This window comes from Equus quagga, chromosome 18 (genome assembly GCF_021613505.1).
Source record: "Equus quagga isolate Etosha38 chromosome 18, UCLA_HA_Equagga_1.0, whole genome shotgun sequence".
Classification (NCBI taxonomy): Eukaryota; Metazoa; Chordata; class Mammalia; order Perissodactyla; family Equidae; genus Equus; species Equus quagga.
In genome coordinates, this window is record NC_060284.1 from 21,929,475 (window position 1) to 21,949,889 (window position 20,415).

Sequence of the window (20,415 nt, forward strand, 5' to 3'; positions counted from 1 at the left end):
CACCACCAGTCACCTTTCCCAAGGCAGGCACCTGGCCATTATCCCACATTTTATTTCCCTTTCTCACTTTCAAAATCCATCAGTCACAAAGTCCTATTGATTTTCCCTCCTGAATAGCTCTTGAATCTTTCAACTTCTTTCCATTCCCACGGCCCATACTTTAGTAAGGGGGAGAAGGGGATAAAATCTGAATTAGTAAGTAGGAGGCTTATTCAAGGAATAAGTGGACAACGTGAGGGGGTGCATTCCAGATGGTGGTTACAGCTCGTACAGGAGCATAGAGGCATGAAGGAATATGGTCTGAGTCCATGATGTTCTTTACCATACCTGCCATGTGTTTAGTTTTATGTGTCAACCTGGCTAAGATATACTACCCAGTTATTTAATCAAACACTAATCTCAACATTTCTGTGGAGATATTTTGTAGCTGTGCTTAACACCTAAAATTAGTTGACTGTAAGTAAAGGAGATTACCTTAGACAATATAGGTGGGCCTCACTCAATCAGTTGCGAGCCTTAAGAGCAAGAACTGAGGTTTCCCAGAGAAAAAGAAATTTTGCCTCAAGACTAAAGCATTAACTCCTACCTGAGTTTCCAGGCTGCTGGCCTGCCCTACAAATTTTGGGCTTGTCAGCCCCAACAATTGCTTGAGTCAATTTCTTAAAAAAAGATATGTATAATTTATATATATTTATATAGGATGTATTTTTTTATGTATCATATATATATATATATATATATACACACACACACACACACACACACATAGTTTCTGTCTCTCTGAACCCTGACTGATATATCTGCAAAATTCCTTCACTTGGCCTACTTGAATACTTGATGGCCAAGCCCACGTATGGGTCTATCTCAGAGTTTCAGACGTTGCCATTTAAATCCTCCTACATTCAGCTAAATCACAAGATATGAAAACCAAAGATCATGTTTTTCATATTCCATGTATGAAGTCATGTGGCATTTGTGATAAGAATTATACTTTTTAACAGTTGGAAATATACTTTGTTGAAATGTGTGGTTATGAGAGAAGAGAAAAAACAAAATATGTCAGGAGAAAACCAGTTTAGTTATCAGTCAATTAATTGGCATGACAGCTTCAGCAAAGATTGGTAATGAACTTCTCCTTTGGGTAGAAACAGAAAAGATTAACTAGTTCAACACATAGATGGGAAGATATCAAGAAATAAATTCTGTTTTTGGCTACTATCATAACACCCTTTTTTTTAAAAACAAAGAGAAGCTGTGGGAGCAAGGAGACAGTGAGAGGTAACTTCTTGCTGGCACATTTCATTTAATTTCTGGTCTTGAGAACTAGTATAAAGGAAAGGTCTTTGTCAAGTTAGCATCTGTAGCAGACAGGAGAATCCATTTATACTGTCCAAATAGCTAGTGATTTGAAAGGGACGTTCTTGAATCAAATTTCCTTCCAGAGATGATCTGGGTTAGTTCAGCGATCAACATTTCTGAAAATGCAAAGAGGTCTCTTTGATAACAGCTCCCTATCCTGGGATGGTGCATCATATCGACACTGAGAGGGCATCCTTGAGCATGTGCTGTTTACTCAAGAAAGATTTAGCAGAAGCAATGACCTCCCCAAATGGTGCTATGACTCATGCTAGCCCCACGTGTCTGCATAGAGCTCAGAGGAGTCATTCCTTTGTCCCTGAGTCAAACAAATATTTTAAAGACTTATTTTTTGCTCCACTTTCGGGATAAGGTAAGGAAGAAAAGCACAGGAATTCTTTTCTTTGAAAGATTTATTTGAATAAAGACATGTCAGTTTTGAATTAAATGAGTGTACTAAAAAACTTCAAGTTAAGAGACTAATATTGTATGACTTAGATTTTTTAGCTTCTTAAAAGTTCCCTGCACTTAAAATGTGCATTAAAATAATTCTGGAACACATTACCTGAAATGTAATCCAATTATCAACTGAATCGCGTTGGGAAATCACAAAGTAATCTCAAGAAAACCATAATAATAGCGTAACAATGGAGAACTGAACATTCGGCGTGGGATTTAAACACATTAATAACTCTGTCTCAAAAAAGACCTTCCAAATTCAGTTTTCAAGTAAAATTTGACTTGACCTCTTTCTTAAAGATCAAAATTTGCCAAGCAACCAAGTTTGTAGGTCCCCTGCTAGTCTTTATGACAAATTTTAGTGGTATATGATTATGAGAGTCAGAATCTACACAAAAGCCAGGAATTTTTCTGGTTTCCATTGTGGAAAGTTCCACTTCTGAGTCTCATCTTAACATTACCACCACTACATCACCATTTTAATGTTACAAACATCCTGAAAAGGCACAAAGAGTTAGCAAAATAAGATGTCAAGCACTTTCTTAGTACTCAAACACGTTAAGTTGAAAAAATAAGAATTAATGAAATTTGGGTGGTGGTGGGAATTCTAAAATGTTTTCAATAGAGGCAGTGGATTATTAGCCTAACTGGAAATTCAGTTACCATGAAGGCTATGGTGCTGAATATAAATAATAGGCTTATCTCAAGACTCCATTCATGGATCTGATTCTACTTCAGACAAGGGCACAGATGATGCTGCCTCAGTTTTAACATTTGTGGAAAGTAAATAATATTGTGAGAGATTAAGAAAACAATGACACAGACTTAGTTATATTGTAAATATCACAAATATTCTCATTTAATGGGATAACATATATTGTCCTTAAGAATAGCATTTTGACATATTGGTAGCATACTGACACACAATAGGCAATTGAATGTTTTCTAAAAAATATTAATTAAATAAGCATGTGATTGTTTTTATGTAATGGAGAAAACTTATTTAGATTCTTTCATTGTTCAGCAGTTGTTGGTCATATTTAGCACAGAAATTGGTATTTCAGATTGGTTCCAGTGGAAGTAACCGTCCAGTATTGGAGGTCCAGCCATGCATTGGTTTTGCATTAGTTACGCATTAATGAGGGATTGTTTGGCAGTGGTGTCAATTCTGGACCCTCAAATCATTTATATAGAGTCACTCTATCCATTGCTGAGTTAAAAATGCTACAGTTGGATTTGCAACAGAGAGGGAAAGAGAGACATTCCCTCTCTTTTTATGACAGAAATGAGGGAGCTGCAGGGATGGGATTTGCATCTCGGTAGCAGCCAAAGCCTTCCCAAGCGCTGGTCTCGGGAGTGGCTGCTGGGAGGACTAGTCATCATCCCCACTTGGGAAGTGGTGGGGGTGGTGGCCCGGAGTCCCTCAGCTTGGCCCACGTCCCAGGAGGAGGGAGGATACTGGAAGTGGAACGAGTGTGATGGGTGAGAATGAGGCAAACTGGCGTCCTGTAACTGTGGTTGTCAGCTCCTAAATGGTTGGGTTCTTCTCAAGTGTCACCAAAGGAGAACCAAACGGCAAGGTCTATAAAGAACGACAGACACAATAAGAGGCTGGGAAATAAGACTTGGTCAAAAAGTTTAGGGAATTGAGATGATTTGTTCTAAAGAAGGAAAACCAAGCAAGATGTATTAGGGGCTACTTATGACTCAGTAGGAAGAAATAATTCTACAGTTGACAGAGCACTTACGCAATGAGCCGGGCTTTCACATACTTGATCACCATGTTTTCTTAATAGTAGCCCTGTGAAGAATCATCTTACGCATGAAGAAGCTGAGGTCTCAAAATGTAAGCAACTTACTCAAGTCACAGAGCTAATATGGAAGGAACTGGGATTCTCTTCCACGTCAGTCTGACTGCCACAGTCTTCCTGTACATGGCAGTGACTGCTCTATAAAGTATCCTACTCACAGATGGATTTGGTTATAATCCCAGAAGAGCAAGATAGTGGTCTATATAAACATCGAATGCCTCTAGTTGCCTTGTGTCTGCTAATGGCAATACCAATTGCAACTCTCTTCATCCCGTCCTACCCAATACAGATGTCACAATTGTTGACAGGCTATAGAAGGACTTTCAACTCAAATCTCTGAGTGACTCCAGGACATAATGTGGTTTTTACACACACACACACACAAACACACGCATATCCCCCTCCCTCAAAGCTTTTGGGTTGAGGTAATATACTTCAGTAAAACAGTTAGCACTTTCCGGTAAAGTGGCATAGGACTCGGACTTGGCTAGTGCTGCCTGGAGAGTTACAGAAGAAAAGAAAAGAAAATAGTCCCACAGTAAAGATGCTTCAGGAAGAGACCAATAATGGTCACTCCATAACAGTCCCCCTCACTACCTTTTGGGGCCATAGTGGCATCATTACAGAATGATGTTAGCTTATTTCTGACATGTATAAAACCAGAGAAATGCAGAGAGGGAACTTGGATGGCCTGGTCTAGTTCCTACATCGTTCATGAGGAATCTGCCACCAAACAATCTTGTTTCAGACAAAACCAGGATTAGACTCTGTATTTCCTTGCTACTCCAGGATGCTCCCATTAGGCTCCCACACAGCACTAGTGCTTCCCAGGTCCTACAACATGTCAAGACGCACTCCCATTTATTCTTATTTATTTAATTTCTTCCTATGTATCCTATGCTCCAACCCCACCCCACTCTGTGCTGTTTCCTGAACACTCCATGCATGCTCACACCTCTGGACTTTTGCTCGTGTACTTTCCTGGATCTGGAATTTCCCTACCGCTTAAACTGGCAAACTCCTATTCATCCTTCAAATTCCAGCAAAATAGTCATCTCTGTGAAAACATCCAAACCTTATGCTTAGTGGCAATTAATGCGTAAATGCAGTGTGGCATTTATCAAAGTGTACTACAATTCCCTATTTCAAAGAAGTCCACACCTTTATTACATAATCTGATACAAGTGCCTGTGCCACTTTCTCCTCTCTGTGTTCTCTTCCTATCTCTGTCGTTTGACATAAGGGGTACTTTCTCTTAGGAAGTATTTATGATTCTGGAACTCTAAGAGGGGTCATGTAGGGTCCGGAAGATGCGGAATGGGAGGCTGATCTCTTGGGATTTTCTCTGGGTTTAAGACAGAGAGAAGTAATGGGGACCTTGGCTTTCCATCTAGATTATACTCCCCAGGTTACCAGACTTGTAAGAAAGGCAGCAGTTGAGTGTAGAAAGCATTTCCAGAAATGAATCCCACATTTGTTTGAACTGTCCTGAGAGTTGAACTAGAGCTTTCATGAGAGTGAAAAAACTTCAACCCCTGCCTCACAATTGCACTTCATTCATATTTTCTATGTTGGCTCAAATGGAAGAAAACTCTCTGAAAGTATGTAAATTTAAGTTCTTCATCCAGACTTGGTCTTACGTTTAACTTGCTTATGCAAACCCCAAAAGCCCCTCTTCCCCTCCCCATTAGATTCTTGACGTGAAGTCCCTAGGGTCCCTATTATGTGAGAAGGGTTTAGGCTGTTATGAGTCATTGTCCCCATGGCCCTGATTTGTTTCTTCAACTGAGTAGTTAGCTAGCCAGCATGATGATGAATGTGAATGATGAAAGTGAAATTCAGATGCTAGGGGAATAAATTTGAAAATATCTGAAAGCTCGGGCCTTATGTGGGGAAGGAAGACACCATGGAAAAAGGTTCTGAGAAACTCTAATGAGAAAATTCTGCAGTGTACATGAGTGATAGAAAGGTATTAGGAGTCTGGAGGTGACTAGGAAGGAGGTGAGCCAAGAAATGTAAAAACTGAAAATTGAGAAAGTACCTAGATCAACTTTGCTTCTCCAATTTTCTCCAGGTGTGGCCTTGCTCACCACAAGTCTATGCCACGTTTAGCTGCAAGAGAGGCTGAGAAATATAGTCTTTAACTGAGTAACCACATGCCCAGCTAAGACTCAAAGAGAAAGTGGATATTGCAGGTCAACATTTAGTACCTGCTGCAAATAGAGAGGTGGCTCTCTCATGAAGGAAACTAGCCAACCAGCTAGAACCTCACAGATAGAGGAGCCTCACAAGACCATGGATGAGAATGGCTCCACTCTTACATGTGAATATGTTCCTACATCATTCAGATACATGCTGTTTGCATAAACCATGTCATAGGGCATGTACTAAGATATTTTCAGCTTTCATTAGAAGAAGAGGACGTTTCATCAGCAAAATACATTGAACTGGCCATTGCCAAATATCTATTTAGAATTAAAAAAAGCTATTATAGCCACTTGAAATGCACATAACTTCATTGCAAAGAGAGTTACTACAACCTGTATTCTTGTCTCTTCTTCTTTTTTTTTTTTTAAACTCAGGAAGGGATATTTATTGTCATTGTGTAAACACGATCATTTGGCCTTTCCTGGATTCGATTACTTGTGCCATTGTCATTGTTAGCATCCTGTTCTAGACCTTTTTTTTGTTTTATTGAGGTAACATTGGTTTATAATGTTCTATAAATTTCAGGTGTACATCAATATATTTTGATTTTTGTGTAGATTACATCATGTTCACCATCCAGAGACTAATTACAATCCATCACCATACACAGGTGCCTAATCACCCCTTTCTCCCTTCTCCTCCCCCCTTCCCCTCTGGTAACCACCAATCCAATCTCTGTCTCTATGTGATTGTTTCTTGTTGTTTTTATCTGCTATTTATGAGTGAGATCATAGGGTATTTGACTTTCTCCCTCTTATTTCACTTAGCATAATACCCTCAAGGTCCATCCATGTTTTCATCATTTCGTCCCTTGATGGGCATCTAGGTACAACCTGTATCCTTGTCAAGGAACATGACTGACTAACTCCTGGACTCACTGGACCACAAGTAATTTCTACCAATCAGATCTCAGTGACACATCAGAGTTGTTGGTTTACTTCATCTCTCAGAACAAAACCATAATAATAGATGATGTAGGATTTTATATAAGCAACAAACTATTCACTGATACAATGAATTAGCCAGTTGTCAATTACCAAAATAGGTATGACTTTTACAAAATTATCTCCCAGTGGGGAAACAAGACCAGAACATTTGACTCTATTTACATAAAAACACAAATTTAGATGACTTTGGGCAAACACAATGTGGCTACTTGTATAACCTTCTCTTAGGGCTTTGCCAGCCTCAGAGTGGCTTCTATTTGGCTAGTACTATTTAGCTGTTGACTTGAATTTGAAACTGTATGGATGCCACAGGAGCATTAAGTTTCCTATCATGGCATACTAAGGCCCCACGACATAATCAACAGTTCACATTTATTGAACTCCTACTATTCCAAGCACTTTATACATATCATTTTATGAAATCCTTACAATAGCCCCATGAGTTATATATCATTAACTGATTTTACAGGTGAGGAAATTCACCCACAGAGCAGTTAGATAATTTTCCCTGAATCATTCAGCTAAAAGGTCACAGAGTCTGACTTTGGAGGCCACACACCTGACTACCACACAACATTGCCTCTTAAACATCAAATGTCCTCTGCTTACCCCTTTTACCTCATTTCTTGCCACTTCTAATTCTGCAAAGTAAGGTCCAGCTATACTGAGCCACTTGCATTCCCTGACACTTGTCCAATTCCCCTTGCTTCCTCTTCCTGAAATGCTCTTCTTCCAGCCTCTTTACCTGGATAACTCCCACTTAGCCTTCAGATCTTTGCTCAGACAGTGTCTCCTACTAGCAACAATTCTGCCTTGCCATCACCTACCCCCAAATAGTGTACAGCCCAGGATGGGTCTGCCTTTTACGCACCCCATTGCCCCTCTGCGTCCCCCGTCTGAATCCCTATCCTGCATGTGAATTTGCTCCTTTACTTATCTGTATACTCCCTGTGACAGAGAGATGCTTACACAGCAATGTACACAGGGATGGAGCAGGAGACCTGATGCTTAAAAGCGGCATCTCCCATGCTTCAGGAGATACTTCCTATTTTCTAAAAAGGTTCCCACTTAAAGAATGTAAGTTTCACAAAAGCGGGGATGTTTGTCAGTTTTATTCACTGATATACCTCTAGAGCCTAGAACAGGGCCTGGCACCTTGGAAAAACTCAATCAATATTTGTTGAATAACACAACAAAACAAAATTCATCTATATTTGTTAACGATGCCATTTAGTTGGAAAAAATGTTACATTTAAGAGCATTTTTACAGTACTGTTTCTCCAAAGTTTCCCAAAACCCATCCTCTTATTGGATATAGATTTGAATGTTAATTATTGATTCTATTTTTTGCTGTGGTTTACAAAGATGCATGTATGTAGGCAGATTTTGTGAAATGCATATTATTCTACATGTTTGAAGAACTTCCCAGAGTACATTCTAGGATATTTATAATGTTTGTTCAAAATAATACATGCAGACAGGGAAAAGTAGGGCAATTAAAAAACACCCATGATTATCTCACCAGAGTGACAAACACTTTTTACATTTTGGTATCCATCAAGTCCTCACATTATTTTCATTTTCTCTCTCAATCTGTACACATACATGATATATGTGTGGTAAATATACCAAGTATGTATGTACAGATTGAGAGAGAAAATATATATTTACATATATGTACATACACATATATTTGAATATATATACACACATATGGTTTTATAAATGTATTATGCATACTTGTAAATTCCCTTAACAATGTATTATGAACATACTTCTCTGCCAGTAAACATTTTTCCACATTGCCGTTTAACCTCCTCTATGGATTTGTCCTCTACTAGACAGTAGGCAACTTGATATGTCTGGTTCAATGGTTTATTCCAAGTGAGGGAAAACAGAGTAGCCCTCAACAAGTATCTGTTGAATGGATGAGTGCTGTATTTAAATCTCTAAGCATATCCTTGATGATTTACACTGGATACATTTTTTTCAAGCCTGATGCCTCAGTGAGGGATGGTTCACCTCGGAGTGGTGGACAGCTGCCTGAACCACCTCAGCCACAGAAAGAGGAGACTGCTAACAAGGCAACACGAGCCAGGAATAGCTGGACCTCCTGAGGGGTGGGAAGGAGAAGGCCCCAGCTCTGGAACTCCTGGTATTCTGTGCTTGCTCCTCTGTGTGTCCTGCTTAGTCTGGCCTCTCACTGCAGATCAGTTTTTCTCTGCTCTGTGGACAAGCAGAGCTATGGCAGAACTGGACTCTCAGCTCACGTATTTTTGCTCAAGTAATGAATAGAGTATAGCTAGCATCTCCAAGTCCCATCTCCACCCTCATAGGAGAGAGAATCTGGGTCAGGGGTCCACACTGGGTTCAGTCTGCTTTTACCAGGGAGACAGAACAGGCAGTGACAACTCTGTCAGAGGAAAGGAAAACATCAGAGAAGGAGGATCATGAGCCAGTTATGTTAGAGGCAATTCAATATAATTAACCCCAGGCGTATGTCTTAGAGAGCAGTGGAAATGAATAGAAGGGTAGATGCTACTAGAATTGAGGCATACAACAATATTTCACAAGCATTTCCAGCAATAATGTATCTGATGGCTCTTTGTCTCCAATGGTCCATCCTCTGCAGAACTGTGAAACAGGTCAAGTGGTCATCTGTGATGTGTCAGCTTCAATTTCAGAGTCCTTCTCCCTCTGCTCAGTGAGCCCCCTTCCTCTCTGAGCAGAAGCCCAGACTATTGTCCCCCTCCCCTGGAAGGCTTCCTCCAACTCACACAAAATAATGTTCTATTCCCTCAGCACTCTGTTCTCTCTCTGCAAACGGAATGAACAAGGTCTCTACCAGGTTAGGAACTATGGTGACTTACTTATATATACCTCTTCTCATTCCAGAAAGGCTTAAGGGCAGCTTATGAGGATACCTAAAATAAAGTAAGATAGCTTAAGTAAAAGTAGGGAAGAAAAACAATGGTAGGAACATGAAATGAAGCCAGGGATAAGATTAATTTTAGAAAGATTTCTTTCTACCCATAAAGGCCTGTGAATTTTCTATGAATAGGTTGTTAATTTTGCTCAATGTTGAAGTGACAAGCACTAAGAGAGAATTTAATCAGTTGCCCAATTCATAGTGTTCCAAAGGTAAAAACTGACCAGTTGCTTAGAAGTAATTCTTAGCATTAAAACTAAAATGGAATTACTCTTATGTCCCTATAAAGATGACACAGTTTAATATCATTAAAAAATTGTCCTCCCCAAAATAAGTTTATTCAGGCTTCAGTATAACTGATAATAACATACCCAGAGCTGAAGGAGGGAGCCAGCCAGCTAGGCATTTTCCAGGATTGCTAGTTTACAAGGATCATTAAAACATTGTCTTCGATAAACGGGAAAGCCAGTGCCAGTTGAGTCAGATTTTTATATGACTTCAAACATATCTGGTCAAACATAAATTAAACTTACCAAATGGGAATCTGCTGAAGAAAATTGTGCTTTTGGGTCAAAATCAGGGTGGGGGGGGGACCACACTTTATCTCTAATTCAATTTAGTCTTTTGTGGTACATACGAGCAAGTGTTTAGTATAGTTATAGCTGAGACCAGCAGTCTCTCAGGCACTTGAAGCTGAAATTCTGAATCTGAGTAATTCATAGCTTGATGCATTTACTGGGATTTATGTTAGTCACATTTTAAATAATTTAACATGCCTCCTAAGAAGTTGCCTAGTTCAAAAAATTGTGTGTAATAAGTGTATGTTATAAATTCCTTATTTTAAGCATAAAGTCAGTTGTATTCTATTTCCATTATTAGAAACCATTTTTTTCACCATCTCCATTAAGTAATTATTGAAAAAATACTTAAAAAATATTAGTTTGATGGGGCGCTCCCTTACTGTCTTACCTAGAGCTCCCACCTGTCTCAGTCTAGACCTGATATGCCAAGGCTCAGTTGAATAAAGCAGCTCTACAAGAGTGCTGATGACTTAAGGTGCTGCTTCTCCCAGGAGAATCTAAACCAGTAGAAAGAAAAGAGATTCCTACTGTGTGGTTGAGTGCCTCTACATCCATTTACTTACTAGTGCTGAAGTCTAGATAGAATATAACTTGATCGTGGTCAAATGTTACCAACCAAATGAGAACCTACTTTAGAAAATTATTAACAGCTGGCTGGAGCCAAAATAAAAAGAGAGAGGGGGAGAGAGAGCCCAAATAGATAAAAGGGCAATGCAAAGAGAGCCTGGAATGCCAAGAGACATTTCCTATTACTCTGCATTTGGCTATAATTGGGTCAGCATTTAATCCCTCAATCTACAAGGAAGAATCAATGAGCATTCATCAGCCCTTTATCCTACAAACTTCACAAACACCTTGTAAGGAAGGATGGTTATCATCTTAGAAAGAGTTCTGTCTTCTTTGCAGAAAGACTAGATGTTACAATTAAAAAGTCAAGGAGGTACAATAAAACTAATCGTCCACAGAGAAACTGGAAGTCCAGAAGACTAGCTTTATGGCCTCAGTAGTAAAATTATGCTGATTGGAAAGTATGAACTATTTCTGAAAGAGGAATAACTTCTCAAAATTTTTAAGGAAATTTAGCCAACTTAAATAAATATATTTTAGAAAAGCGTCTGAGATTAAAATATCTGAATCTTTATCCCTGAAAGAATTTTAGGGCCCCTCAAATCTTTTTAAAAGTGCTACCACTCTCCTGAGAAATGCTACCTGCAATAACATGCCCTATGTTTTCATACACCAAACGCTGAGAAGAAAAATAAAAACATATGTGGCTGGGATTTCTTTTTTTAAGAAAAGAAAACCATATTTAAGGTTTCCTGTCCAGATGCATCAGTGAGACACATCTTGCTTGTCTGCCTCTATAACATCCGGTCATGGTGCACAATTTTATGTGAACTGACAGATTCCTACCACAGGAGAAAGGAACTCAAGCTCCTGAACTGGGAATTAATTTATGCCACAAAGTATATAAAGGTAGTTTAGGATCGCATTTTCCCCCCTATTTAAGTCTTTTAATTTAAGACCATCACAGTTCTTGTTTGGATAACAGGAAGAGATAATTGTGGCACTTTGGGCCCACACTTGAGTCTGTTTTTGGCCCTGTCTCAGTCATTTAAGCAAATAAAGAAAATGTCTCTGTTCTCTTCTTCCCTTTCAAAATTGTTTGAATAGACTAATAAGTGAGACTGTCCATATAGGGTGCTTTGTGTCTAGGCTATGAAGATAAATGTGAGAAACAGTACAGCTCAGTGTTTTAATGCTAGGCTTTGGAATCAGACAGACCTGTGTTGACCTCTGCTTACTGCTGTATGACCTTGGGCAAGCTACTGAACCTCACTAAACTTTGGGTCTCCAACTGTAAAATGGGATGATAATAGTACCTAACTCATAAGATAGTTGGAAAGATTAAATGAGATGAAGCATATGAAGTGCTTAAGTGGTGCTAAGAATGTAGTAAGCATTGACCATATGTTAGTTTAAAAATAAGAAGCTACCACTGGGGGATATTTTTCCCTCTAATGGCAGACTAGATAACTTGGACCAGCCATCCTAGTGATAATAACTAGGATACCTTTAAAAAGTTGCTTGAATACATCAGAGAGCGAACATAGTAGTGAAGAATTATGAGGATAATATCTGGAAGAAATAAAATCAGAAAGCCTGACCTTTGGGGTCCTTTTTCCTCTAGGGGTTTCTTCCAATTCTGGACAGATTGCTGAGAACGCGAGAAGCTGAGCAGAATTGTTGCCAGCCTCATGGAGTCAGGAGAATAAAAATTGAAGTTCAAGGAGTTCCAAAAGGAAAGGCTTTCTGTTAGAAACTAGGAGGAAGGGTCACCTAGAAACAGGTCTTTGTAGTGTTGGGAGCTACTTTCAAATCATCTCAATCACAAGCTTTTACTGAGGTGAACTAGCATCGCTAGCGTCCCTAGTTGCCTGTAACAGTGTAAATACCCTCTGAGGGAATAAAATAGCATCCTGGACTTCACATTATTTCTATAATTTTGCATATACAATGTCTGGCACCGAAATAAAAAATAACTAGACCTCTCTTCCTTTTCGGATAATTTAGTTCATAATCCATTAGGTAGGGCCTAGCAAAGTAGGTGTTTTTGAAGGTGATGGGGCATAGCTTTAGCATTGACTGATGGAGACTGAGCAGGATGATGAAGGCATCTATGAAGTCAGGGAGAATGATGAAGATGATGGGAGATTGTTTTCATGTAGAAGGAATTTATCCAATAAGTAAACATATTGAAGATGATAGGAACCAGGTTTATTCTGTCAGAAAAAATAATTAAAAATATGCAAAGAAAGAAAACTAGAATAAATCCTCTGGTGCTGGATTAGAAGGGAGGTTTTCAGTGTGAACTTGTGTTTTCCAATATATGCAGATTGATACAGAAATAAATATAGTTATAAATGTGAATGGACACACACACACACACACATTCCCCAGTTCTTTACAGTGAGAAGGGCTAGGAACAAGACACCACAATGATATTGAGTACACCTAGCACCCAGGTCTTGTTTTCTTTTTTTGATGTTTGTTTGTTTGTTTTTTTAAGGAAGATTAGCCCTGAGCAAACTGCTGCCAATCCTCCTCTTTTCGCTGAAGAAGACTGACCCTGAGCTAACATCCATGCCCATCTTCCTCTACTTTATGTGTGGGACGCCTGCCACAGCATGGCTTGCCAAGCGGTGCCATGTCTGCACCCGGGATCCGAACTGGCAAACCCCGGGCTGCCAAAGCGGAATATGTGCACTGAACCGCCGTGCCACCGGGCTGGCCCCCAGGTCTTGTTTTCTAAATTCCATTTTCCACTAAAAGGAACCAGAGATCCTTGGAAAAATGGTTAATTCCAGGCTTATTCAGAGAAAGTATAAGCTGAGCCTGGAATATCTTCTTGGGCCACAAAGTAAAGAAGTGCTCAAATAATGAAAGGGCATGTCAAAAAACACAGAAAGTGTATTAGTTTTCTATTGCTATGTGAGAAATTACCACAAACTTAGAAGCTTAAAACAATACATATTTATTATCTCATAGTTTCTGTGGGATATTGTCCAGGGACTATTTATCTGTGTTCTCTGCTCAAGGTCTTACAAGGCTGCAGTCGAGGTGTCATCTGGCCTATGTTCTCATCTGGAAGTTTGACTGGGGAAAGATCCACTCCCAAGTTTCCATGGGTTGTTGGTAGAATTCATTTCTTTGCAGCTGCTGGACTGAAGCTTCAGTTTCTAGCTTGTCACCAACATTAGCTCCTAGAGGCGTCCTGTTGTTCCTTGATATGTGAACCACTTACATCAAGATAACTTACTTCTTCAAGACAGATGGAGCATGAGAACCATCTACTGGGAGGGCAACATAAACTTGCCACCAAAACCTGACGGCGACATTACAAGAAAGAAAACTTACAGACCAATCTCACTCATGTCTTAGAGATAAAAATCCTAAACGAAGTGCTAGGTATACAGAATCCAAGAGTCTATGAAAAGGATAATACATCATGACCAAATTATATTTATAGAATTATAAGATTTATTTAACATTCACCATATTACTGATGTCATTCACCATATTAATAGAATAAAAGGCTAAAAACCCTCCGCATGATTATCTCTGTAATGTGTAGAAAATCTCTTGATAATATCTAACATCCATTCATGATAAATACTCCTAGAAATTGAAAGAAACTGTCTTAATTTGGTAAAAGGCTATCTGCAAAGGAACCTGTTGCAAACATCACAATTAATGGTGAAATGTTGAAATTGTTTTCTCTGAGATTGCAAAGAAGGCAAGTATACTCTCCACTACTACTGAACATAAGGTATTCCTAACCAGTTCAACAAAGTAGGAAAACCAAATAAAAAATATACAATTGAAAAGGAAGAAACAAAACTCATTGTTCTTAAGACAATATGATTGTTTATATAGAAGGTAAAAAAAATTATAGATAAATTATTACAAATAATAAGTGAGCTTAGCAAGGTCATCGGATACAAAGTAAATTTTTAAAATTAATTGATTTGGGGCCAGCCCTGTGGTCAAGTGGTTAAGTTCACATGCTCTGCTTCAGTGGACCAGAGTTTCACCAGTTCAGATCCTGGGTCCGGACCTAGCACCACTCATCAGGCCATGCTGAGGTGGCATCCCACATAGCACGACTAGAAGGACCTGCAACTAGAATATACAGCTATGTGCTGGGGGGCTTTAGGGAAAAGAAGAAGAGGAAGAAGGGGATGGGGAGGAGGAGGGGAAGGAGAAGGAGGGGAAGGAGAAGGAGAAGAAGAAGAAGAGAAGAAGAGAAGATTGGCAACAGATGTTAGCTCAGGGGCCAATCTTTAAAAGAAAACTTAATTGACTTTTATATTCTGGCAACCAACGAAGAATGGAAATTTAAAAATTTCTATGCACAATAGCAAAGACAAAAAATTGATATCACCACTTTAGAAGACTTTTAAACATTATCTGCTAATGTTGAGTATAGGTATACACCATGACCTTGCAATTCCACTCCTAGATATATACAAAACAGAATGCATGCACATGTCTACCATGAAACGTTTACGAATGGCCATTAGCAGCACTCTTCATAGTAGCCAAAAATTAGAAACAATCCAAATGTCCATCATTAGTAGAAAGAATAAAATAATTTGCTGTATTCATACAGTGGAATATGACATAGCAATGAAAATGAAAAAAATGCAGCTACATGAAACAGCATGGATGAATCTTATATCCATAATATTGAGTGAAAAACCCTGTCACAAAATAGTATAGACTCTGTGTTTCCACTTACGTAAAGTTTCAAACCTGGAAAAACTAAACCATAGTGCTAGTATTTAGGATAGTGGTTACCTTAGAGGAGGAAAGAGGGGGTGGTGATTGGGAGAGAGCACAAGGTGGGTTTCCGGGAAGATGATGATATTCTATCTCTTGAACAGAATGTTAATTACATGGTTTTTAATTTTGTGATGATTCTTTGAGCTCTACATTGATATTTTCCTCACTATCATATGTAAATTATACTTTAATTAAAAACAAAAACACTAGCAACAGAGGTAGATTCTCCCAAAGTCTAATTCTAAGTAACTTATAAAATTATGCCATAAGGACCTAGAACGTACTCTACAGTTTCTAGACATTTTCTTCATTCGTGTCAAGGGATGGACTGAGCCTCAGAGAGAACCTAGCTAATTAATATTAATACTGCTTCACCACCACTATCTAACCTTTATATTTTTGGATGTGCTGAATTTCTTCCTAACTAGTACTGCCTAATTCTTCATAAGCAAAGCATAAAAGATAGAGACTTAGAGAAATCTGAAAATGACCCATCCAGACACAGATTTCCTGGAGTAAGGCAAGGAAAATGGAGCAGTGAAACTTGAGTTTTATTATCATATTGATCGCTTCCTTCCTGTTTGACTTTGGGGAATAACATGTCTTGGAGCTAAGAATAATATTTATCTACTTCAGAGTGGAGTAGTATGTGCTAACTCTTGAAAGAATGTAATATTTTTAAGGAAAGATGATAAAGATGCTTACAACCCAAATCTCTGTATATGTTTTGTCCACATTCACTATCAAATAAAAAACTTTCTGAAATTCTCTCTTTCAATTATTGTTTTTCCTTTCTTCAAAGTGAACCCATGGGATGATGCCAAACATCCACATGCTACAATGTCCCACATTTCTTTTTTAGGCATTTTATTTTCCCCAAACCTGCTTCCTTTGTTGTAATCAGTCAGATCTCCCAGGTGACACCAATGGTTCAGGTCAATGAAAGTTTCAGTTATGTAAGATGAATAAATTGTCGAGATCTGCTGTATAACATTGTGCTTATAGTTAACAATATTGTATTGTGCACTTAAAAATTTGTTAACGGGGTAGATCTCATGTTAAGTGTTCTTGCCAAAAAGAAAAAATTATTTAATATAATAAAACCACATATTGACCATTTACTGTATTCCAGAAATCTTGCTTCAACCTCTATGGGACGGCCTGTGTCCTAGTCATAGGCCCAGATATTAGACTTTCTTCCATAGGAATTTCCTGATGACTACAATGCCAAAGCTTATTTTGGGATTTTGCTTCACTTTATGGTGAACTCTAGAGTGAATGTTTTCACTCAAGTTTCAAACAAATTGGAACAATGTTGTATTCTATATGTATGCATTTTGACTTTCATCTCTCACAAAGGGGGTTGGAAGAGCAGGGTCAATAGGAAACATGAGAAACAAAAGTGGAAAGAGCATGACTTTTGTATAGTTTAGTCAGTAAAATGTAATTGAAGCCAAACTAATGAATACATCAAGTTATACAAACGAGGCATCCATCATTGCACCATAGTGTACGTATAATAAGGCACAAAAGAAATAGCTTCCTAATTTACTGGATTAGGGATAATTGGACTGGATGCCTCTTCACATAAGTAATCTCCTTGTATGGCATGAAAGTACTTCTGGAAGTTTCTAGATTCTGTAAGTAATAGAAGTGAAAAGGAAACAGGAAAACAGGATATGCTTGATTCCTTCAGAAAACATTTTAGCATAATTGAGTGTATAGCTTTGCAAGCACTGAATAATGTACATCAGTGATTGGACTATTTTTATAATCTGATTAAGGCTATGAATTTCTACAAATGATTATGAAACATCCTTGCTAATATCCAGATATGACACAGCAAGTACAAGTGGTCAGATTAAAGTTTTGAATATAAAGCCACGTGAGGCTAAATGTCCCCAACAACACAGAGTCAGTAGTAAAACCCCACCACAGCCTGCTACAAGCCTGATGGCAGAAATGGCTTTTCCATTTCATTTCCTGATCTCACAATGCTGAGTTATATAACATGTTTAAAATGAATGACTTTGTCTTCTTGATGAGTTTCCCAGCCTTCAGTTTTAAAGAGGAAATGGAAAAGACTGTGGTTCCCGCATAAAAAGTTTACATGTGTAAGCTTCTCACATGCCTCATTTTTATTTAATCCAAAATAAACTTTGACCCTCTGATATGTAGGTGGCCCCTTGGGGAAAGACTGCTGGACCAAACCAGAACATAACTGTGGCATGTAAGTGAATGCCCTTGGTCAGCCCCTTTCAAAACCACAGTATCCCTACCCCTTCTGCACAGGGCAGGTCAAAAACACTTATCAGAAGAATCAAAACCCTTCCACTTTGTTTGGATCCCTTAATGGGGAAAAACTATGCAAAATAACTTATCCAGACTCTATTCATAAACAATTTGTAACTGCTTTTTAAAAGGCCTGCAGTGTTTTGACATTTCAGTTACACAGTCCAAAATAATTTCAGAGGGCAATGAATTTGAACGCCTTTCCATCTAGCTTTGTCTAACTTTAGCTTCCTTTAGGGTATATGCATGGGCTTATTAAGCTGTGGGTTCCACGGAAGTCCAAGAGTTATGTTCCATGTCAATCACTGATCCTACCATTTAACATCTGTGTTTTAGGCAGTGAGTCACTCGCAGCACATGTCCTGGGAGATCTTGGACCAGACTGAATTTGAACTCCTGGCCCAGCTCCTGACGCTGTCATCAAGTCGCAGTTCCCAGCTCTGCCAGTTTGCAGCCTCTACCTCAGCATCCAAATCTGTAGAAAGGTACCCATTTTCTTCCACAGAGAAAACATCCAAACGTGTCATTGTGCTGAGACATCATTAGAGATGATAGTGTCTTTAAAGGAAATTAGCCGATCAATCAAGCAAAGCTATTGCTAATTTTCTTTTTCTTTCCTCACCTCCACCCTCCTCTTCTTTCCTAAATTCCTCAAAAGCAATACCTTTCCAAAGCAAAAAGGGCCAAGGACAGGGCCTGGTCGAGAAACTCCAGGCTTGACTTTAGTGTTCTCCAGAAGGCTCGGGGGACCTCCAAAGTAGCCAGAGTGGCTTGAGATTTTACTTTGTTTTATAATTGCAATTATAACGAAGATAGTAATAATTACACCTACTATTTGTTGAAATGGGTACTAATATCATTCCTACTTGACAAGTAAAGAAATAGAAGTTTAGTAAATTCATCCACTTGAGCAAAGTGGATTCTTAACCATAAAGTTATATCATCTTATATTTTCTTTTTTCTTCTTTACTTTTATTTCTTGCCTTGTTCTAAACAGAGGGTTTGAGGTAGAGATGTTATTTCAGTATACCAGTAGCAAGATATTGATTAAAGTAGTATTTTCCCCTGTCTACCCATCATAAACACTTATGAGAATATTATTAATAGCTTTAGATTATCATTACCAGATTATTGGGTCGAATAAGTTGTAGCAAGGAAAACAGAGGAGAAATGGTCAGAACCGTAGCTCTAGTCCTAGCTCTGTCACTTCTTTCCTCGTTGCCTGACCTTGGGAGAACCATGTGACCTATCTGAGCCTTAATTTTGTTATCTGTAAGATGGATGATCACATCTGTCCTGACCGCATTATGGATAATTGGAATATGTTATACACTCCAAAGTGCTACACAGGTGTCAGTAGACTTATCACTATGTGTACGGTTCTAGATGCTGGGAAATCCCAGGAGGTCTTGCTCCCACCTTGAAAGGGTCAGCAGTTCCTTGTGGAGGACTGAACATGGCGCATATTCTAAGTTACATATGCTGAAGATTCAGCTCATCAGACAGTGTGAGCGTGGCATGGGAGTGTGGTTTCCCATGGTTGAATTGGCATTTTCTCTACTCCCTGTCTGGGGGGTAGTGAGCCCTAGGATAGGAATGATGCTTTGTTTAACTGTATCCCCAGCACCTGGCACAGTGCAGTAGGTGTTCAGTAGGCATTAGTTAAATTAAACACACTAGACAAATGAAATCTGATCATAGATCCCAGAGGTGAAAATTAACTTTCTTCCCAAACTCGTGAGTGAGGAGCCTGCTCATTCACTCCCACAGAAATATTAAACTTGGCAAATTAGCAGAGTTTTGAAGATTTGGGATTTTATTCCTGACCACTCTGTTGCTTTCTCTCTAATTTGGGCCAGCTCCATGCCAGAACAAGTCTGATACTTTAGCTTAAGCAAATATCAAAAATAAAGAAAGCAACTGTGACAACACAGTTTCTAATGAGTGTAACAGCAAGGCAGAAAAGAAAGCAGAGTAGCTTTAAGCTGTACAAGAAGAAGAAAGAGTGATTGTGAGAAATCCTGGGAAACTGTCAAACCCATGGCTTCTGTGAGAGCCAGAATTCTCCTTGCGAAAATAATGACAAGTGACACCCGAGCTGCCTTTTTACAGCTTTCTATACAAGAGGCATTTGTGCCTCTGAGCACAAGGGCTGAAACACAGGCCAGGCAGTGCAAGAGGAGGCAGGCTAGGAAGTCATGGATGGCCAACATGGAGGCGGAGTCCAGAGGCAAGAGGGCTGTGTGGCGCAGTTTACTGTAATGCTTCAAGGTGGGATTGTCTCAGTTCACAGTCTCCTGTGAAGGGGTTCATCTCTACCCCATACAGGCACTCTGGGGTTTGAAAACTTCACTCCATCCCCTAAGTACCCTGTGAATGGTCCAGGAAGCCTTTCAGATGAAGTGATCATGGAACAGTCCTTTGGAACTCCAGGACCAAACCAGCCTTTATCTAGATCATGTTCCCCTTCCAAACTGAGCTTGGGT